The 5,859-nt window shown below is 52.6% G+C and overlaps 2 non-coding genes across 2 annotated transcripts; one reads left to right on the forward strand and one right to left on the reverse strand.

Annotated features, from left to right (window-relative positions):
• Nucleotides 1–3,749: 3,749 nt before the first annotated feature.
• Nucleotides 3,750–3,821, forward strand: TRNAP-AGG. Its single transcript has one exon. It is a non-coding gene; the product is annotated as a tRNA-Pro (tRNA).
• A 606-nt stretch (nucleotides 3,822–4,427) lies between these two features.
• On the reverse strand, nucleotides 4,428–4,499 carry TRNAP-CGG. Its single transcript has one exon. It is a non-coding gene; the product is annotated as a tRNA-Pro (tRNA).
• Between the last annotated feature and the right edge of the window lie 1,360 nt (nucleotides 4,500–5,859).

Here is a 5,859-nt window from a genome sequence, read left to right on the forward strand (position 1 = left end):
TCAACACCTGCCTGGATGTGTTCCTATGTGACCTGCTGTAGGTGACCCTGCTCTGGCAGGGGCGTTGGACTCAATGATCTTTTGAGGTCCGTTGCAACCCCTCACTTTCTACGATTTCTGCAACTTACATTACCTTTTTGCAAGTAAACATTCAGTTCCTTAGCCTGAAGGATTCACACGTTTTCAGGACGCTTTTGTTTTTTTAACACAGTACCTTAAAAGGAAAACATGAAATCAAAAGTGCGGCAAGGGAGCACGGGGTGGCTGGAAGGCCATGTTCCGGGGGCACTGCGACCCTGAGCGTTCGGATCCTGTGCCGGGACGGGGACAGCGCGCCCGGGGCGACCGTTGCCGAGAGGTAACGGCTCCCGTGGCGAGCAGGGACGGCCCGGGGGAGCTGTAGCCCTGGGCTTTCTGCTCCTGCGCGGGCAGGGACAGCCAGAGGGGACTGCAGAGCTGAGCATTCGATTGCAGCGCTGAGCAGGTACAGCCAGGGGGACTGCGGGCACCAGTTTGCAGTTTAGTTGCCGGGCGGGGCGATCTCGGAGTGAACTGCGACCCTGAGGATCCAATTCCCGTGCCAGACAGGGACAGGCCATGGGGATTAATTGTATGAGGTTTAGCAAGGCCAAGCGCCAGGTCTTGCACCTGGGTCATAATGTTATAAATTGGGTCCTAAAAATTGACCAGGACACGCCAATTAAAAACCAATTAGAATTTATTAGCAAGCGACAACAAGCAAAAACAGCGCTGGGTGCTCGGGAGTCTCCGCTCCGACAAGACAGCACACCTCCGGTTTAGGTTCCTTTCAGTTTATAATCCACCACCTGCTGGCGCCGCCAATTTCGGCCGTGTTCGTTCTGCGCATCTGCGCAGTGTTTCTAGGGGTCTGCGGATCTTCCTAGAGACGGTTTTCCTACAGTTGCAATTATTTCTCGAGATAATAGTAACACTTTATTATTATTTACAGTTCCTACTAAGTCTTTTAATATAGGCCTAAGTATTCTTATAGTATGGTGTTTACTCTTTATTTCCCTTTGCCTAGAGGTTTCATCAACTATCTCACATGAGTTTTTGATGACTTTCATAAGATCCGCTCCTGGAATGGTCCTCCACTCCTTCACTTTAACTGGTCCCCTGACGTGGCTGGCATGTATCCATCTTCATTTGGCATTACGGATGTCATCCAGTAATGGCATCCTGGCCTGTGTCCGGAACAGCATTGCCAGCAGGTCCAAGGAAGTGATTCTGCCCCTGTACTCAGCCCTCGTGAGGCCACACCTTGAGTACTGTGTCCAGTTCTGGGCCCCCCAGTTCAGGAAGGATATCGAGGTTCTGGAGCAGGTCCAAAGGAGGGCAACCAGGCTGGTGAAGGGACTCGAGCATAGACCCTACGAGGAGAGGCTGAGAGAACTGGGGTTGTTCAGCCTAAAGAAGAGGCGGCTCAGGGGAGACCTCATCGCTCTCTACAACTACCTGAAAGGAGGGTGTAGCCAGGTGGGGGTTGGGCTCTTTTACCAAACGACTTTCAACAAGACAAGAGGGCATGGACTTAAGTTGTGCCAGGGGAAGTTTAGGTTAGATATTAGAAAGAATTTCTTTACGGAAAGAGTGATCCGTCATTGGAATGGGCTGCCCAGGGAAGTAGTGGATTCTCCGTCCCTGGAGATATTTAAAAAAAGACTGGATGTGGCACTCAGTGCCATGGTCTAGCAACCGCAACGGTGGTTCAAGGGTTGGACTCGATGATCTCTGAGGTCCCTTCCAACCCAGCCAATTCTATGATTCTATGATTCTATGTCTGTCTCTGTGTAAGCAAAACAATAAAAAACAAAAAAACAAAAAAACACAACTTCCCAGCAAGAAGTCAAAGAGGACCCCTTCCAGGATTTGATTAATAGTTTATCTCCTGGGGTTCTGGAGGAGGAGGTGGTGGAATATATGGTGGAGGTGCAAGAGGAATTTCTTCTAACTGAGAATTTTTCTTTTTCTTTCTCCATTCTTTAAAGGGTAAAAATTGAATTTTGTTACTGATCCAATCCATAAACCAGCCATATTCACTTTCTTCCAGGCTGAATGGTTCTTTTGATTTTACACGTGTTTCATGCCTGGCAAATCCAGTCCTCAAAGGACCCAAAAGCGGGCCAATACAGATGATTGCCTCTGATTTGTTTTCCTCCCCATACTTCCATACAATAATGTATCAGTTTAATTCGGCTTTTACCCTGCCTAGAAGGGTAACTATTCCAATTTTTAATCATTAACCTCAGCGGACTATCCGGGGGTATCCGGGGAAGCCTTAACTTGCGGTTTCCCACCCATGGGATCAGAAGGCTTGCTTTCTTCTGTCCCGTCTTCTGGGGTGCCTTCAATCACACACGCTCACGCTTCGTCCTGTTCGTGACCCAGTCCCTCGCGGGAGGTGGGAACTGCACTACAGAGGACCCCGCACTCGCTTCGCCTGCACTTGGACGTCTCACACGGCACACCCCAGGATCCCCAACCCCAACCGGACGGATCCCCTGGCCTATACTCACGCGTCCCTGCGTCTTCGTTCGGGTCTTCGTGCACAAAGATTACGGGTTTTTTGCCGGCCTTTCCTTTTGCTTGTTGCCGAAATTTAGGGGTTCGTCGGGTAAAGGTCTCGATGAGTATCCCAGCACAGGGGCCGCTTTTTCAGCGGGGACGCCCTCCCCCGTGAAGGGTCTGCACCGAGTAGCCTTTATCCGAGTCACGGCACCAAATTTGTTATAAATTGGGTCCTAAAAATTGACCAGGACACGCCAATTAAAACCAATTAGAATTTATTAGCAAGCGACAACAATCAAAAAACAGCGCTGGGCTCACAGGGAGCCCTTGCTCGACCAAGATCGCGCGTCGCGGCTTCGGCTCTCTTCGTTTTTATAGTCCGCCACCTGCTGGTGCCACGAATTTCAGCCGTGTTCGTTCTGCGCATGTGCGCAGTGTTGCTAGGGGTCCGGGTTCTTCTTTATCACCCTATAGATGGGCTTCTTGAGAAGCGGCTACACATCCTTAGTCACGTAGCGCCCCATTTTTCCCGGGTACATTTCGCGGCTTACTTTATAAAATGTAAACATAGCATTTTTTACTGCTTCTATCTTTACCTATATTAGTAAAATTACAAAAGAATATACCTTGCAAACAATATATATAACTCATAACAAATAATATATATAATTCACAATAATTCTCCCTTTTCAGAAATATACCTTATTTAAGGTTTGAATGAACAAACATTATATACAATTCATAACACCATGAGTCTATGATCCTGTTCCATAGGCCTCATTAGTAACATGGAGCACTGCAAAAAAAAGCCGGACAGTCTGTGCACCTGAGGTTCGTTTGTGCTGTTCCAACACAGCCACTGCAGAAGAACATTCTCATCTGAGAGTCAGGTTACAGCCTGGAACCAGCCTGCCGGCACGAAGCCCGCTTATCACCTCTCGTTTATATAACACTGTTTGCTGGAGGCTTCTCATCCCTTCTCTATTACCACCTCGCTGGCACAGCACCAGGAGAGGAGAGCGTTCAGACTTGGCAAACGACCCCTCCGAGTTCCAGTAGCCGGCTTCTGCTCAGCCCGAGGCCGGCACCGCCTCCCCGTGCAGGCATCTCACAAAAGCCAGGGCAGGCGCCGGGACGAGAGGAAGAGCTACCAGGAGGGCTGGACCGCGGGGCAGGGTTCCAGCCTTCCTGGACCACGAAGAAAGCCTGCTTTCCACAGCGGCTCGTTGGTCTAGGGGTATGATTCTCGCTTAGGGTGCGAGAGGTCCCGGGTTCAAATCCCGGACGAGCCCGTTTTTTTCCTTTTTTAAAGAAATTTTTTAAAATTACCTTTCTCCCCTTGCAACTCCTCCTACCCCAACTCACTCCCTGTTCAGCGCCGGTGAGGTGCCCCGGTGGCCTCCCGCCGCTCCCCGGGGTAGACTGCGGCAGCTCCCACACGCAGCAAAAGGCCATTGGTAGGACTTATAAAAAGACACATTCTCTTTTAATGCGAGGAATAAGCGTTAATAACTCCCAGCCACGCTATCAGTCCTCGTGTCTGACACCCGCTCTTCACCCCTCACACGGTGCCGTTACTTCCAATTTAGGCTGCTGCCTCCTGCCTCGCCTTCCCTAACGTCCCGCGCACCCCCGACGAGACGCGGCTGAGGTCGGGCTCCTCCTCCTCCTTCGCCCGAGAGCTCACCCAGCTCTCCCACGGCGGCGCTGCCTTCGCAAACCGCTGCCTTTCCACGAAAGCACCACGGCTCCTGGCGCTCCTCTCCGCCACCGGCCCATTCCCCCGAGCCCGTCCTCCCGCCGCGGGCGAGCTCCGAGGTGCTGAGGCGACAAAAACCCAGAGAGGGGAATATATCGCGGAAGCAAAATAGGAGACACCTTACGGCACTCCTTCCCGCGGGCTCGTCCGGGATTTGAACCCGGGACCTCTCGCACCCGAAGCGAGAATCATACCCCTAGACCAACGAGCCGCTCTCTTTCCTCTCTCCCGAGCTCAATACTTCACTTACTACCCGCCCCCTCCTGCCCAGCCCAAGCATAAAGCACCGCCTTCCACTGCCTCGGTAGCTCTGCGCTGCGCCCCCCGCTTCGGCGGCCGCTGTTCCTCTCCCTAACCGCCGAGGCTGGTGCCATCTCCCCCTGCTCCCACCCTCACACCGCTACGGAAATCCGTGACTCTTTCCCCAGTCCCTACAGATCCGCTCGGTAGAGACGATTCTGAGTCCCCGTTGGGGATTGGGGGGGGAGGGTAGGGGTGGAAGCAGGGGCCCCAGCTGCGCAGATACCGCTCCTGCGCTTTCCCGACGTGATCCGAGGGGCTGTGGGGTGTCTGGTGAGCTACCTCCCTGCGGCCGGCAGGGCCGCCCGGGTTCGGAACCGGGCGAGCTCATTCTCAGTAGTGGGGAAGGGGGGAATGGGAAACACACGCACACACCCCACATCTCCACCGCCACCACTGCCCCCTCGAACGGTTTTGGTTTGTCCCGTGCCGTGCTCTCCGTGAGGCGCTGCGCCCCCTCGGGGTGTGAGGGCGGTGAGGTTCGCTCCCGTCAGGGTCGAAGGTACGGATGGACGGACGGACGGACGGACGGAGAGCCCGACAGACACAGCAGGTTCTTCCCCCTGCACCCTCCTGCTGGGTAGGGCCGTGTCTGTGGGATACACACGTCACTATGTATCCAAGGGTCTACGGATCCTCCGGTACCTGCAGCCCCCCTGAGTGGGTGAGGTGGGGGCTTGTGGCCTCGCATGGCCTGTTTGAGGAAGCTGGTTGAGTCCCTTGCACCAAGTGGCCTTGGGAGTGGCTGTAAGGGCCTGTCAGAGCCTGCAAGGGAAATGGCTTAACAAAGGGCCTTTGGCTTCTGGGAAAAGTGATTCAGAATTGGGAGTGTTTTACTTGGTTCAGAAATCAAAGGTAATGCTGGTGGCTACTCTGGTACCCCTCTCCTCCCAGCTGCTTTGGCTCCAACTTGGTCTCTGATGTATATCCTGACAATGCCTCCTGTCACCCACATCCTTCCCTGTCACGTTTCTGCACCTCTGTAACAGCCTTCCCAAATATTTAAAAAAAGCCTTAATGCACCCATCAGTAATTGTTCTGAGTCCAACGCTTTCTTGTGGCTCGCACTACAGCTTAAACACAGTCCAGTTGAAAAATAACCATAAAAGATCCCAGCCAAACACAACTGCAAGGGTCTCCTTGCTCTTTTGTTGCATTCCTTTCTCCACTTTATTATTGCTTTGTTTTCCATCCTTTCCCCCACTTTAAAGGTCTTCTGGACAGTAAGGTTTGTTCTTTTGTTATTATTATTATTATTTTTCGGGCACCAT

Source organism: Calypte anna, chromosome 1 (assembly GCF_003957555.1).
Source record: "Calypte anna isolate BGI_N300 chromosome 1, bCalAnn1_v1.p, whole genome shotgun sequence".
Taxonomy (NCBI): Eukaryota; Metazoa; Chordata; class Aves; order Apodiformes; family Trochilidae; genus Calypte; species Calypte anna.